This window comes from Chlamydotis macqueenii, chromosome 9 (genome assembly GCF_036417535.1).
Source record: "Chlamydotis macqueenii isolate bChlMac1 chromosome 9, bChlMac1.mat, whole genome shotgun sequence".
NCBI classification, from domain to species: Eukaryota; Metazoa; Chordata; class Aves; order Otidiformes; family Otididae; genus Chlamydotis; species Chlamydotis macqueenii.
Genome location: NC_141564.1, coordinates 4,130,157 through 4,146,326, shown reverse-complemented (window position 1 = coordinate 4,146,326; position 16,170 = coordinate 4,130,157). Strand labels below are relative to the sequence as shown.

Sequence of the window (16,170 nt, the reverse complement as noted above, 5' to 3'; positions counted from 1 at the left end):
AAACCACGTCGGATACTGCACAAACACCACAAATCGCTTCAGCAGAGGCAAGCAAGCCCTCCAGCCACAGGTTAAGGAGGGAAAAAAAAAAAAAAAAAAAAAGAAAAACAAAAAACAACAACCAACAAACAGTATTTAAAGATCCTAGACATCCGAGGGGGTTGACGTCTCAACCACTCTTTTAAAAGACAACTGACATATTTTTCCCAGAAGCGTTGTGCAGACATGGAAATTGCTACTACAGTCATGGGATGGAGAGCAGTTGTGCATTTTTGTATTTACCGTTAACTCTGTTACAGTTGACTGTAAAGACAGATCAAAAGTAGAGCCAAGTCTGAAGAAAGTAATTTAGGCAGTATGGAAGTTAAATGGAGTGTGAAAATCCAGAAGTTTATTAACGCTTCTAACTACCCGAACAACCTCTCTCATGAGCAGAGTTCTTTCTCCACACTGAGGGAAGGAATGAAGAATAGGTATTTTCAACTCCCCTGCATATCATCTTTCTGTTACTATCCCAGTCTTTCCAGTCTCCCTCTCCTTTCCACACCTCCCCCTGCGCATCCCAGTACCAGCTTCTTTAATGCTGGGAAGCCACAAGGCTGGCTTCATCATGCAGCCTTCCTGATGGACTTCAATCTGCTCTCCTATTAGGACTCAACTACTCATGAAAAGCTGAACCCAAAATAATTACAATTAGGCAAGACTGCTTTATAAAAGCTAACCAGCTTTTGTTGGTCATTGAGACCCAAGACTCCACACCAAATTCATCTCACTGCATAACAGAAATTCACCTCACCTTCTTTTTGTGTCCCTGTGGGGTTTATCATTTCTTCTTAAGAACCAAGGCTTTGACTCTCTCCCACTTTCAGAGCTCTTTTCCACATGAGTCTTCTTGACCTCGCTCCAGAGGCCTCATCATCCCAACTAGTCACCAGACGATGCTGCTCCTACTTTCTCCATAGGCACCGGCCCACTTCAATTCCTTAAACACCACCCATGTCCAAATTATAAGAATCTGCTGCAGATATTAAGCAGATCCCACAGGCGGGATTTGCCTGACTAAATTTAGATTCTATGATGTAGATGAGCTCATCGTTGGGATAAAATTAAGGCCAGTAAGTGCCCATTTCTGCAATGGACATAAAAGTTAATCTTGTCCAAAATTAGAGAAGGAAGAGGAGGGAATTCATCTCATACACCTCCAGAATCAACATACAGTCTCATTTAATGTTCCCCTCATAATCAACGTAGAGAAAGGGGAAGAAACTGATGCATATACAAAGACCACCTAAACCACTCTAATATTTTTCCCAGCTTTTACCATCCCTTAAAGACATTTACCTCCAACTCCATAGCACAGGCTCTTAAGGCCAGTGCAGTCCACTGCTGGGAAGAGAAAGATCATGGAAGCATGTTCAACCACCACCTTTCATTAAGTAGCAGATACCTAGTTCAATCCTAATCTAGACTCACCAGTAATTATCAAAACATGTCATCACTTTTGATTAACACAGTACAATTAAGAGGAGGAGAAAAGGTAGAAGCAGTGTCAAGTCCTCTCTCAAAATCTTGTCAGAAAAAAAAACACACTTATAAGCACAGATCCCAATTTCTGAAGCTACCACATGGACTTAACCTACCTGAGACATTGCAACTTGTAGTGCTACAGAAATACTTGCACTTACTCAGAAAACTGTCCAAAATAACCTGCTAAGGACACTGGGGGTACAATTAGGAAAAGTAATTATATTCCAAGCGGTCCCCAAGTGCAATTCCCTTGTTTGGGAACCACTGCCTTAAAACAGTGGTCGGAAGAATACAAGAGCAACCACTTGACTGGCAAGGGCGAGAGGAAAAATATTTGGTGACCAGTGCCACAGCTGCAGCCAACAGCCGCCCAAGAGCGGTGAGAAAATGCAGCTTGAAGTGCCGTAACCGGAAAATAGCACACAGCGTTCTTGAGCAAAGAATCCCGTGTACAAAGTCTTCTCGGTCACTGCTTTGGCCAAGCTCTACTAGGTACCTAGGTAGAGGTAGCCATGGCTGGCACTCAGAGCTAACCTTGCACTACAAACCCAGCTCCAAAGCAGAGATAAAGACAAAAGGGAAAGAGGCCACGCTCTGCTCTGTTGAGGAAGGATTCACAGTGATCTAAGCAGGGGAGAACTTTGGATGCTAATAAAAAAGAGAGACACTCAGTCTCCATTCAATTGCACTGTGCAGAAATCACTATGATTTACGACTTCTGCCTAGATCCAACTGCAGAGTGGAGACACCCCGCCCCTGCGCGTGCCGCTCATGCTAAGCGTGCACCATCTCACGTCTGCGCAAAACACGGGAGCAACCAAGGCCGCCCGCTTTACACAGACAGAACAGCAAAGGAATTAATTCCCAAGGCAATGGGAAAATACGACACGGGAGAACTTCCAAGTCACAAACTCTGCTTGTTTAAGCTAAGCTGCTTAATCAAGTTAATTGAAGGAATTAAGACAGCATCTAGGGAAGAACACATTCACCAAGCAGTCTCCGGCCAGTCCTGATCTTGGGTTACTTTTTCTGGGCGCAAGTTCTCCCCCAGTACAGTACCATCTATCACCAGCCATGACGCGAGTTACCAGCCATTAGTTTTGCTAGGGACAGGCATGACATTTAAACCTATTTTTGTTATTTACTTACAAACTATTCACAACACAAAGCAACCATACCATGCCTTGTGTTAAGTAGAGACGTGCGGCTGAATAGGTAGAGTTCCACATTTAAAATGATCACTGGAAGTCATAATTCTCTTCACAAAACATTGTTCACTGAATTGTTGTTTGGTATGACAAGCAGGACAGAAGCTTACACTCATTAAAAATACAACTGATTAATGTACAGTGGGGGAATAGGCAAGAACCCATGAGAATAACAAGTTTTAAGTATCCGTCCCATAAATACAAAATTCAATTAAGATGTCATTCTAGGAAACACCAAGAACAGAGTCAAGGCTCTCAGAAAATTATTATTTTTCTTCCCTGCTATTAAGATAGAGCGATTAAAATGAAAGATAATCCCCTTTATTTCAAAAGCTAATTATTACATGTAATAATTATTTCTTCTTGCACTGTAAGAGACAAACACAAGAACTGAATCCTACCGAGACCATCAACCCACACATCTCTGCTGTAACACAGCAACTGCTTGAATTTTCCCTTACTATTATATTTATACAATAGACCAGCAGGCCCAGCTTTGATTTCAGCATACCACATTTCTTACCACTTAGGAAATCAAACACAGAACAGCTGTGGAAGCAAAAACCACAGCAAATATTCAGACCAAAAAAAAAAACAAACCACAAAGTACGAGCAGGATGTCCCTTGTGAGGACCACTTCAGAGACAACTCTGCGATGGAAGTCACGTTACAATGCCAGTTATGCCGTGGTGTCAGGATATCCAGAGGAAGCATCCCACGCGCATTTTTCACAGCAAGTGATGCCCGCTCCGCACGGTTTAGATGCCGGCATGAGCTCTGTGCCCAAGCTGTCCATGCTGCCAGCATCGCTCCGGGGGAACCGAGCTGCTTGCTACACTCACTACTACGTTTCCTGCATTGCCCATTCAGACATCTACATTTAGATGCCAGATTCAGGCAGTGTTTTTCCCCACTCCTTCCAGCATCCAAAATAAAAAGAAAAATACTTCTGCATTAATTCCCTGTCTTTATCTATTTGCAGAAGCAAATAGGATGTCAGGCCTCCCCACATGCTGGAATTACATTACACCGACAATCAGCCCACCTATGGCAGCAGCCTCCGGCTACAGGGAAAGAGAAATCACCTCCCCTCATCTCCCAAACAACCGCACACCAGGCAGCCTTCACTACTGAGTCACATTTCTGCCCAGCCTTGGGCATAGCTCCCCCAGGGTGCCAACTATTTTACCCCGGGAAAACAAAGTCTAAAAATAAAGAGGGTAAAGGGAGAGGGCTGGCTCCTGCCTTCATTAAGGCTTCCTGCTCCAACGTCTTTTATTAGCAGGACGTGGAGCGCAGGAGTCAAAGCTAGCTCGTCGGTCCCTGGAGCGTCAATACACTTCAGCTTGAATTTCCCTTTGGTGTCTTCTTCCAGCAGGCAAGCCGAGATGGCCTGATGGCCTGGCACGTACGGATTGTTCTTCTTCTCTTGCACTATCGTTCAACATTGCTAGAAAGAGGTGTCTATGAGTAAAAATGAACTGTTGATTCTGGTTACAGTGTCTAAGAGCAGAAAACACAAGTGAACTATCAATGCTGTAAGTGGCGCAAAGAAGAAAGAAAAAAAGAACAAAAAAAAAAAAATTAAAAAAAGGTAAAGTGAAAGACCACTATATCCCTAGACATGAATTCAGTGGCAGCAGCCTCAAGCACTTCTCCCATCCCAGTGCGGCTTACTGAGGCAAGGAAAGGAGGAAAGGTACATCACCCATTACCATACCAGTGCCGACTCCTCAGAGGAGTCTGAGCATCACCGAAGTGTCTTGCAGCAACTGTGTCAGTTTCCTTTGTGTGCCCTGCCTATGAAGTTCATTTGCACTCCCCATTTCATTTTTAAATCCCGATGAAGCCTTAAGCTTAGTCCCTGCGACAAGTTCATCACCTTTTCTCCAGGTGCACCTCCAAGAACTTGTGCCGTTCAACATTTTTCTCTTTCCTTCCTCCCACTACGTCTGCGCTGCAGTTCACAGCTACCAGAAGAGGCATTGCCCAGGCAAGGCTCTCTCCCTTCTCTCCACCCACACATTTTGCTTCAAATATCATTAAAATAAACATTTAAAAAAAAACAAAAACACAAAACCAAAAACTTAAGAACAACCAGTACATATTCCAGGTCTCATGCGCATGCTTGTTTCATCTATCTTGTTCTATTTAAACCTCAAAGGAGGAGATAGGATACATGTTGTAACAAATCCTTCCCCAGCACATTCTCACATCTCTGGGAGACGATCATCGCGCTTACGACGCCGCGTCGCAGTCTAAACAAGCCATCAGTGAAGTACGTGTGAGATTGTTGAGACTACTGGAAACAGTTACGTCAGCGCCGACCGAAGTACAAAGGAACTTCTTTACTTTATGTTTTAATCATTTTAAATAATCAGCAGCCTCAATACATTATTTGCTTTTGGATACCGAAGATGATAGAGAACACACCCGTTTTATCTTGCAGCATCAAAACCAAAGGCTATATAAATATTTAGTGACCAATCAGCACACTCTGAAGTAGAAGTGAGAATATCACAGCAGGCATTGCCCCGATGTTCACAGCAGCAGGGACTGACAACACTGAAACACAGGGACACAGCCAGCGCCTGGCACAAACCAGGTGTAACACCAGTACGTACCAGCCCAAAATGAGGGTGGGGTGGCAATGTGTGCTGTCTTTTATACACATCAATGTGAAACCATCTTCAGTTCACACAACTTCTGTCATCTCTGCCATGCTTGACAACAGTTTGCAGCAACGACGGAGAAAATAGTATTTTGGCTTCTTGATGCTGCACCATAATTTGTGAAAGTAAGAGGACGTAACGCACCCAAACCACCTTGCCGGGTCGCACCCCAAAAATAACCACCCAACTCTGCTCCCCAGACAGGGACTGCACTAAAACACGGGATGAAACCATCAAAGCTCAGAATTCAATTTATCAACAGCCTCAGGTTTAGCACATGCCCAAGGCCATGCTGCTGCTTCCTTCCTATGCAAAGGATAAAATAATGACCCTGCTCAAGTGAACTAAAATATTCCCAGGGCCTTGAAAAAGTTCAGCACAAGGTAGTAATCACACACCCAGATGGTCCATGCAAGTTCAACCAGCCTGGAGACAAACCATGGGGAGCAGATACCCAGTTCCCCATGCAAATACATCACACAAATCGGAAAAAATATCTACAAACATCTTTTTACGGGTTAACTAAGGATAAAGTTTTAAGATAACCAAACAAATGGAGTGGTTAAATTTTAATGGGCTTTTTTTAACCTCAACTAAGTGTCTCAGCCAGAAAAGTAAATAATACAACACAACAATGCCTTAAAGACCTGGTTTCAATTTTAACTCTTAAATCCCCAGATTAGCTACACTGAATTTTGGGATAATTTTCAACTTGAGCCAGCAACTCACATAAATGACCTCAAATACAGGTCACACTACAAAATCATACGTAGTGATATCACTGAGCAAGGAATACTGGTATGAACAAATTAAGATTTGAACTTTATTTTAAAGCAACCACGCAGTTCAAACACCACAACGATTCTGCTGCCAAAAGCACATGACAGCCTTTGGCGGGGAACACAGGAGAGCTTATTCTGGAAATGAAGTTTAAAATGCTTAACTTGGAAAACAAAAAAGTTTCAAAAGTACCAGTATTGGCCCCCAGATTATTCTGTACGTCCAAGTTACCCTTCAAGCGATTCTCAAAACAAGAAAACTTTTAGCTAATAACTTAGAAAATATTTAAAGCTCCAAATTAAAAATTCCCTTTACCCAACACTAACCCAACTATTTTTTGGTCATAGGTTTGACTGTCACAGCATTTTTCTCACCTGTGAAATAATACAGTCCTCGCTGACAACATTGTGCACTTATTGTTTAACTTTATCTGGCTTCTATCATAAAATAGTTTCTTTAATCAGGAAACAAGCTCAAGATTTTGGGGAATTAGTTCAGTGTCCAAAGACAACAGCAGCCAACTCTTCCAAGCCATTTTCGCCCTTCCCCAAGGAACTATTTTTCAGAATATTCTTACAGAAAAACAAAAACCCAAACACACAGATCATGGCTATGCCTACAATCACCACTTTGGGATTTCTGTGGTCAGCACATTCTCAGTATGAAATGCACCACTGACGTAAATACTCGGTGCAACACAGCTTTCTTTTAAGATTATGACCTCCAGTACCTAATGAAAAAGTCTATCCTTCCACTGGAGGCAATTTGGTTTTGCATTCATTGAAGAAGAGGTGGAGGAGAAGCGGTTCAAATTAAATGGCAATTAAGTACCTAAATCTTTCAGCAGTTTTGAAAAATCTCACCTTTTTAAAAGCCTAAAGCCGTGCAAGTGCTCTCGCATGACCAATGCCTCCTTGAAAAAGCCACTCTAAATATGCCGACTTAGAAATATTCATGAAATATTATTTTTAACAAAGGCTACTGAATTAAAATAAAAAATTGAAACACCATTACTCAAACTACTGAACATCACAGTCTAACCGTGAGAAAAACTGGAAATCCCGTGGGACTGCTGCTCGGTGTAGAAGAAGCTCGGATGGTCTCTGGGTACCAGCCTCACTTGCCCCCAAGCAGAAAAATTACCGGAGAAACACCACAGCGAAGCGCAAGCCAGCAGTCGCTACCGCAGCCCTTTATTGCAGTGTCCAGACAGCGCTGTTCCAAACTTCCCGTGGGAAGCTCAGAGGCTGCCCCACCACGGGGAGATCTCGGGAGGCAGAGCGACTCCAGTTCAGACCTGGTTAGGTCCCAGGAATGGGTCTGTTTCTGTGGGAAGGAAATCCTCATTCTTCTGACCAGCTAGTGTAACCAGGAGCAATCTTCTCTCTCACAATCCCTTTGTGAGATCTTCTTTGGGAATTGTTACCACAGGAAGGGAAAACCCAGTCTATGAGAAGACTTTGGTGACAGGGTAAAACGTGAAAGGCAATATTAGAATGAGCTTTTGGAAATGCACATATTTAAATCAAGAAAGCAAACCTCAATTAAAGACTCTGCTGTACGGCTCCAAAATAATTCACTTGCAGTCAGCTCAAAGGCAGATTTCATACGCCGCTGCGCCCCACGCTGCACACCAAGGTGTACCTGTCACCTCAGCCCCTGACAAATCCTCAAAGATAAAGCTGCCAAGTCATCCACGCGCTGCAGTGCAACACAATAAAACTTGTCATCTGACACCAGTCCTGAGCGGGATTACTCCGTGACGTTCAACCCAAAGATGCACAAAATATGCAGACAGAAGCAAAAAATTCTACAGAATACCACTCAGCGCTGGTGTAAGTTCACGTGGCTTCAGTACGAAGAGATTTAGGTCACAGCTGAGCACCCGTGTTTAGCCTAGGCACCTCACCTCTTCCTAAGGGAAGAAAATAGATATAAACTGTCCCTCAGGTGTTTCTTTGCTATGGCCAAAACACAGCAAATTACGTTAAATTTCTGCATTTCAGTTCCCACACAAACCAGGAGCTGCACTGCACTGGCCCACGAGGCAAAGACGACATCCATTGAAGAAAAGACAACCCCACAAAAATATAAAGATACAGAGATGTAAAGTTAAATAGGCCACTACTTGTCACTGCTCCACTTTTGGTGGAAAAGGAACCAAAGGAAGGAAAGCAGGGAGCTCTGCCCAGCACTCATGATGGGCAGGCCCAGTCTTCAACACAGGCAGCCAAAACACAGCCATCGGTTTTTAATTAAATATTGCCAGTCAAATGGCAAGTGCAGTTCTTCGCTCAAAGTCACGGCATCCCGTGAGCAGCGCTCTCTTATGCGGCACTGCTCCCAAAACATGACCCACGTTGGCTTGCTCTCCTCTTCAACGGATTTTTCCATGCTGCCACCAAGGCTACTGGGGCACGTTGTTTTCTTTAAGCTTTGCTCTAAAATTAAGTCTCTTCAGGGCAAGGATTTTTCCTTGCCAGGACGTGAACGCTACTGATTATGCTGTCAGCTTTCCACACACAAACAAAAAATCCCCAAACCCAATTTTATCACCATAGAATAAGAGCCGTGCAAGCAGCAGAGGGAAGGCAAAGGCATCTCCTAACATCAGAGCAGACATCACCTTAACGCAGGATTCAGATAGCACCCACCATTCCAAATATTTTACCCTGGAGAGAGCACAGATCAAGTACACAGCTGCCTGCAAGCAACACAGGAGCTCGGGGAGTGTAACAGAACAACTTTCTCAAAGGACAACAGTTGATTGTTCGTTATCGGTAACTCCGGTGTCAGCCCTTTTGGAGCGGCACACTCCGGTGTCCTTGTAGGATATGGTCCACCAGCCACGTTAGCGATCCACCCGCTCCTTTTCAAAGCAAAAAGCAAATCAGCCAAATGCCCCAACCAACCCCCACAAACGACCTGAGCAGAAGTCGAATGAAGAAGTCTGAAGACAAACTACTCTTCCAGGAAGGGCGTGATGCATTAACACCTTCTCCTACAGCAAAGCCGTACATAAGCCAAGGAGAGTTCTCAGCTGCCTAAATTGCACGTTACAAAGACAGCTTAAAGCCATCCCTGAAGGATGTGTGCGCTGCAGGGAGTGACGCAGATTCACGAGCACGCACACAATCCCACGAAAAATACGTGTGGGCGAGGTAGCTATCTGGTCTGGCAAGTTTCAACCCACAGCACATGTTTACTTTCAAACAGTAAGTCCAACAACACTAACTTCCAGAATTATTCGCAAATATTTAGCAGCACATAGCAACCTTGTATAGAGTTTCGACTTCAAAAAACGGGTTAACTATTCAATGGGCAGCCTTAAGCATCGCCCCCTTCCCAGAAAATGGATCTATACTGACTTAATGAATACTTTAAGTCCCCAGGTCACCATGTGCGGCCTGCATCTCCACCAGCCTCAAGCTGTGTACAGCATTAACACAGCTCAGCAAGACTACAGCAAGTTTGCTGCGTGTCCGTCTAAACAGAGTTCTGCCAGCGTGCAGCCCTTCGCCGCTCGAGTCACGAGCCCAGGTTTGCTTCCTGGATGGCGTCGGGAAGGCAGGCATCCCCAGATTCCGGCCTCCACTCCTCTCTACCATCAGTCTGGCCTGGGCCCTAAGCCAGGATTGATGAAGTCCAGCAACATTTACGTCAAATGTCTGTCCTGGGAAATCTGCTAAAATGAAAGTCTGTCTAGATTTCCTTTACACAGATATTCTATTAAGAAGAAGAGTGCATTTATCCTCACTAACCAAGGGAGGAAATGGAAGCGGGCATCAAGGCCGCTCTGCATCACCATTATTCAAGCTGGGAGTTACCGTGCCTGGAAGCGCTCTGAAAGCCTCACATTTACACTGAAGTGATGTTGCCCCAGTACAAAAAGAATCGAGTAAAGGATGTCAGCGTAGCAGCAGTGAGCAGCCAAGCAGGCTAAAGAGAGGAGACAGCCAAAACGCAGCAGGGCTTACAGAACTCAAATACAGTAAAGCCCTCCCTCTTTCCACCCTCCTCTTCCTGGCCAAGAAGAATTATGGGGATGGGACAGCTCAGTATCTAACAGGATGTTGCTAATCACTTTGACTAAGTATTGTTAACAATTAACATCTCAGCATCTCAGCAAACCATGCTCTGCTTTCCTCCTCGATCGCTGTCGCTATGCCTCAGACGTGTAGGCAAAACAGCTCCTCGAAGGAAAAAGTCTCCAGCTGTCTGAATTTAAAAAAAAAAAAAAAAAAAAAAAGCCAACTCACCAGAGTCCTGTGACATGGCATCGAGTTCTGCTGTGAAAATTATTTTCCTTGCCCGCAAAAAGAGGACAGTGAGCCATACACAGAAGAGGGGCAAAGAGCGATTGTGAAGGAAAACGAGACAAAAATAGCTTGCTCCATTTTTCTTGGTACATGGAAAATCCATTACAGAGGTTTACACAGCAACACCGAAGCCTGACAAGTTAATCAGCTTGTGGAGCGGCAGGAGAGACGGCCCATCGTTCAGAAATTCCTATGCTGCACAAACGCGAGTCATAAAGATGACTGTAATCTGGTCAAACCAAAAATCAGAAGTTCTGGTTCTTTCAAGAAGTTCAGTTAGTACTTCACTAGGGGTTTTTTATGCTTCGACAGAAAAAAAAAAGAAAAAAAAAATCTCACAACTCTGAAAAGCTCCATGCAAAAAGGTGGCACTGCTTGATCGCTCCCGAGCCCCGAAGCCTGTTGAAGAGGGAGCCTGGCGTTTCAAAACTGGTTGAGGCAAAGACAAACAGAAGTCCCGAGAGGAGCTGGTAGGATGGCACCGGCGCGAGCACACGGCTCCGCCAGCCCCAAAGCGCCAGGATGGGCAACTCCCACATGAGGGCCCCAGCAAGGCCCGGAGCTGGGAAGTTGGGAAGTCACATCACCCTTGCGAGGCGGGGAAGCACCGGCCCTCCCTTCAGCCCTGGCAGGGACACTGAGGCACCGGAGGGTCATCCAAGGACACCCAGGGCCAGCAGCAAGGCAGCCAGGCCCATCGGCTACCGGGAAAACCAGACTCCCGTTACCCAGGCCAGCTATAAAGCCTCCGCTTGTCGTGGAGAGAACGTACGGCATCTGGCACTGCTCTGTCAGCAGCACCAAACAGCCAAGGGCAACGGGATATTCACGTCCCTGGCTGCTTCGGTTACAGAAACGACATTAAAAACGGAGCGTCCTTCGCGACACGCTGCCGGTTTCCGCCCCACGCACGAACAGTGGCTCTTCGCGGCCAGTTTTTCCCCGGAGGAGAAGCTCTGTCGCGGCGTGGAGACATCTTCCTGGGGATCTGTCACCCCAGGCAAACAGCGCTCCGAAAATGCCGGTTATGACTTCGGCAGCGAGGGGCTGTACCCGACATCAGAGCAGCGGCGGCAGCGGCGGCTCCCCCACGCCCACGCCGGGGACGGGGCCTCCCGTGGGAAGAGCCGGAGCCGATGGGCACACCCGTGGGAGCTCTCACGAGTCACGCGAGGGCACCTTCACTCGATACCTTTCTTTGTGGAAACCCAGGGCCGGCAAACAAAACTCGGGCTCGACTTGAAGAAGCCACAGCCCGCCCCGCACCCTGGCCGGCCGGGCGGGGGGAATGGGGGGGGGGGGGGGGGATTCCGGATCCCCCTGAGCGCTGGATGCGGGATCTGGCTGCTGCCGCCTGCAAACGCACCCGGTCCCCACCGAAAAGCGTCAGCTCGTGGCCACGGTTAGGCGAGAGGCTGGGCTTTCGCCGGCCCGAAGTCAAACAAAGTCCGTGGGTAAGAAACGTAAACCTCCAGCTCGCTCGCATCTAGAAATATTCTCTTTTATAGCTCAAGAAACCGATTTCTACCGTAAAACATTCCACGGGAAAACATAAAACATTTCAGGAGTGTTATATCTTTAACCACCAGCGTGGAAAATAGCACAAAAGACCCCTCATCCCTCCACCCTGTGGCACAACACGCAGAATTCCCACGACCAGAAGAGCCCACCCACCCCAAACTTACCCTCTGAGCCCGTCCCAGCGCCGCTACCGATCCGGCCGGCGGGCAGGGGGAGAATCCAGCGGGAGCGACGTGGATCACCAGCAAACCAACCCGGACCACCCCCCCTCCCACCACCCGCCCTAGCCGCCGCGTCCCCTCGGCGGTACCGGTACCGGCCCCGGGCTGCCCCCAGCCGCCGCTGCCCCGGGAAAGCGGGGCGGGGGGGGGGAAGGGGGCTGCGGGCGGCTCCGGGGCGGCGCAGCCCCGCTCTCCACTCGTTTGGGAGCCCCGGTACCGGTGGCAGCTACCGGGCTTTGTGCGCGCTGCCTCCCCCCGGGGCCGCCCGCCGGCGCGGCTGGGGAGCGCGGGCCGCGCCGTGCCGTGCCCCCTGGCGAAAGCCGATCCCGCTGATCTCATCACCACCGGTTACTAATCCAATGACCGGGGAATTAACAACAGATGGCGACGCCCCCTTCCCCCCGCCCCCTGGCCCGCCCCGGCCCCGCGGAGGCAGAGACCCCCCCCCGGCCGTGCACGCGTGGAACTCGCCCACCTACAAACTTTCCTTAACGGAGAAGCATCCTTCCCCTACACCACCTCCCGTGGGGCAGCGACGGGGAAATGCCCCAAATCCTGCTGGCACCTCCCGCTCTGGCAGGGAAAGCTGGAGCTGGGGACCGCACGTGGGCTTAGGATACACCAAACACGTACATTTTGGAGGTTTTTCTTTGCATTATTTGTACCTAGGTCAGAGCTTGAGACAAGAAATGTCAGATGCTGCTTCTCCTCCCACCCCAAAAAATAGATTCAGCTCTCTCACAGACCCTAAGGGTGACAAAAATTACTGTCTCTTGCAGGACGAGACAATAAAAACTTAAAATGGTGAAGAACATACACTGGGAAGTAATTTTTCTTCAAATTCTGTTGTTCTACGTCTGCTTTATACTTCTGGGGACAAAGAGGGCAAGATTTCTCCTCCCACTCCCCCACTGTTTCATGGTGATATTTATGTCTACATTATTTTTATTTCTTTTACTAAAACCTTCAGACAGGCTTTTAGCAAAGAACTGAGCCAGACAAGAGAAATACGTTTCAACAGCTAAAAAAAAAAAAAAAATTGAGAGGAAATTCTGCAAATTCTTTGAGAGTCTTCAGTCAAGAAATCCTCAGTACAAGCTGCAGGAAAACCGGACGTGTGTTTCACACGTGCCATGCGGGCAGAAAAGCGTCAGAAAATGGCAGGGGCCCTTCTCTGGGGACCTAGAGGTGCCTCCAGAGCTCAGGTACTCCCAAAACCCGAAATATTTCAGAAAAGAGCACTAAACTCCTTTCCAGGCCCTGCGTACACACCAGCCGCTGGGATAACTGGTAGGAGCACAATAAATAGAAAACAAAGGATGAATGAGTTTTCTAGATGCTCCACGGTTCTTTAAGCCCAGGAAGGGCTTTCTGCTGTTTCCCATTCCCCTCAGGCGGTCTTTGTCTGGTTTGTACGTACACACGTGGAAGTCTCGACATGAGTAGTCTGTCTGTGCTCTTTACCGGCGGACAAGTTACTGAATTTAAATTCTCCTCTTGGATGCACGCACTGGCTCCTACCTGTTGCACGTCACTCGCTGTGGAGCAGAGCCCTAGAACAGGCAGTTTTTTAACAGAAGAAGCGGGGCAAGCCTTCCTGCCTGGAAGGATGTTTTCCTTTCTTTCCCTCAGTTTTTAACAGACTTTTTCATCTTACACACTTTCCCCAAGCAGCAGTGTCTCCTAACACCTTTTTTTGGCAGCAAGCAGCCTGTTTTCCAGCGTAAGACGGGATGCGATCCTTCATGCCTGTGCCAAGCTTGATGCAAAAAAGCAAACTTGGAAAGACTTTCTACATGGTGTGTAATACTAATTCTACAAAAGAAGATTAAAGCAATCACATTAGAAGGCAACTTTTGTATCTTTTCAGCCAGCGTTAGACATGTCGGTCTGGAAACTGAACAATGCAGAGATCAATCAGGCAGCACAGAGTTTTGGGAACACACTTCATGTGCAAATGGGAAAACACTTGAGGGTGTAGAAAGTGTCATTTTGATTAACGAGGGCTAGAACATGCTATTGGTGTGTAGATGAGAACGTATATACACCTCCCCACAGGGCTCATTAAAAGAAAAGAAACAAGTACATTTTAAAATATTAATACGATTTTTAAACAGACTTTGAGCCTGGTACAGGTACAGCTGGTTCTTTTGAGCTGATCTCACACAGCACCCAGACACGCTCACCTTGAAGGTAAGTTCCACGGTCACCGCATGGCGAACCTCCATCCATCCTCAACTCTGCCCAAAAGTCATTAGGAAACATTTCCTACACTGCAGTAAGTACCGAGCACTTACCCTACAATCCATCTAAATAACAAATAATTTACTATTTTATTTTATCCACTTGGCTTCTGGGTATTGCCATACTCGCAGTGCCAACATCTGCTCTGGTTTTCAGTATCAGGCTGAGTTGCTCTGCTGACATTCAGGCCGCCTGCCCAGCAGCCGCCCGGCTTTTTTTTGCCTCCAGCCAGGCAGAAGGAGCTCGCAACAAAAGACCCTTTAGGCCCTGCTCTATGCCCCCCGCATCTACATCCCTGGAACTCTTCCTGTTTGAATGCAGGCCTGAGTTTTGGGAAAGCTCCAGATAAGGGCAGAGGGGAGAGTTGAGTGAGGCCGCAAACAAATGGCTATCAGCAGAACAGAGTATGGACAAAGCCCACCTTGAAGTCCACAAGACAGCACGAGCACACAGTTGAGATTCATGGATTGTGAAGAACTACGTGTCACTGCATCCTATTTTCCACTTAAGGTGCTTAACCCACCCATGTTATTTCTGACAGCCCTCTTAGGGACAGCAATACTACAATCATTGTTCTTACAGGGGAACCAAAGTTGAGGATGATGATGAAAATCTTCGTTTTCACTCATTTTAGATATCCACATGAAAAGACATGACCTTAGCTATAGTTGTTTAAAGTGCACAAAATTCCCACACAAGATGTTTGAGTCTTAAGAGTGCTCCAGTCCCAAAGCTCTGCTTCCATCAGCGCTGGACATCTGTGTCAAAGGATCCAGAGAAACACAGATGCTTACACCTTCCTGCGACAGAGCTTCTCTACACGGCTCTTTGCATTCTGACCCGGCAACGTACTTGTAACTGTGAATTCTGACTTTACCATCCTTACTTGGAGTCTACCAAAACTATTAAGGAATAGTTAGGACATGTATCTCTTAATGACTTGACAAATTGCTACCGAGAATGAGATCTGCTCCCCTGGGCCATCAGGCAGAAGTTAGAATTTACCGCCTTTGAGTACCTCCCCCTGCAAGCACAACAAGGAGAACCCACAGAGATTAGGAAATCAGCACTTGCATAACTGTTTCACTAGTTCAGAGACTCTAAACAGAGCATAAAGATTCTGCGTGCCCCATTTGAGAAACGAGGATGACATTCAGAAACACTTAACATTGCAGAAGTAGCTTATTCTAAAATGTCAAAAGTCCACCTATCCAAAAGCAGAACTACCCACACTCCCAGATGTATTTCCAAAGCTTACTCTGTACTTCATATCCTATAACATGGTGGAGTCTCTTCCCCAAACACGTCACATAAGGAAGAAAAACTACTCAGACTACACACACACAACACCCTCAGGTAAGAAGAAAGCAGCTCAAGTCCCCTTTCGTTTTGCTCCTGTATAACTTCTCCAGAGCTCACGGTCTCCAGGACTGTCTGCAGCAACCGATAGCTCTGGGGAGTTGGTATTCAAGTCTTTCATTCATGTAAAATTTAAACAGCCATAAGTTTCCACCAACACAGGAACAAGACAGTACAAGGTTTTTAGGGAAGAGCATTTTCTTAGCCAGTCATGACTGCTTGGCCTGTGCCAGCAGTAAACAAGGCAGGGAGGACACAACAGAATCAACTGATCAACAATGGCAATAGTTATTATTGTACTGAAAACAATCCAAAACTC

The 16,170-nt window shown here is 46.6% G+C and overlaps 1 protein-coding gene across 2 annotated transcripts in view; it reads right to left on the bottom strand.

Annotated features, from left to right (window-relative positions):
* SPSB4 (splA/ryanodine receptor domain and SOCS box containing 4) overlaps window positions 1–12,263 on the bottom strand; it is an 81,275-nt gene extending 69,012 nt beyond the window's left edge. Inside the window, exon 1 of one of the 2 annotated variants that reach the window (XM_086754654.1) lies at window positions 12,192–12,263. The gene's annotated coding sequence lies outside the window, so the exon portion shown is untranslated. Of the gene's footprint in view, window positions 1–12,187 lie in introns of both variants that reach the window. The other variant, XM_086754655.1, reaches the window with a different exon arrangement.
* Between the last annotated feature and the right edge of the window lie 3,907 nt (window positions 12,264–16,170).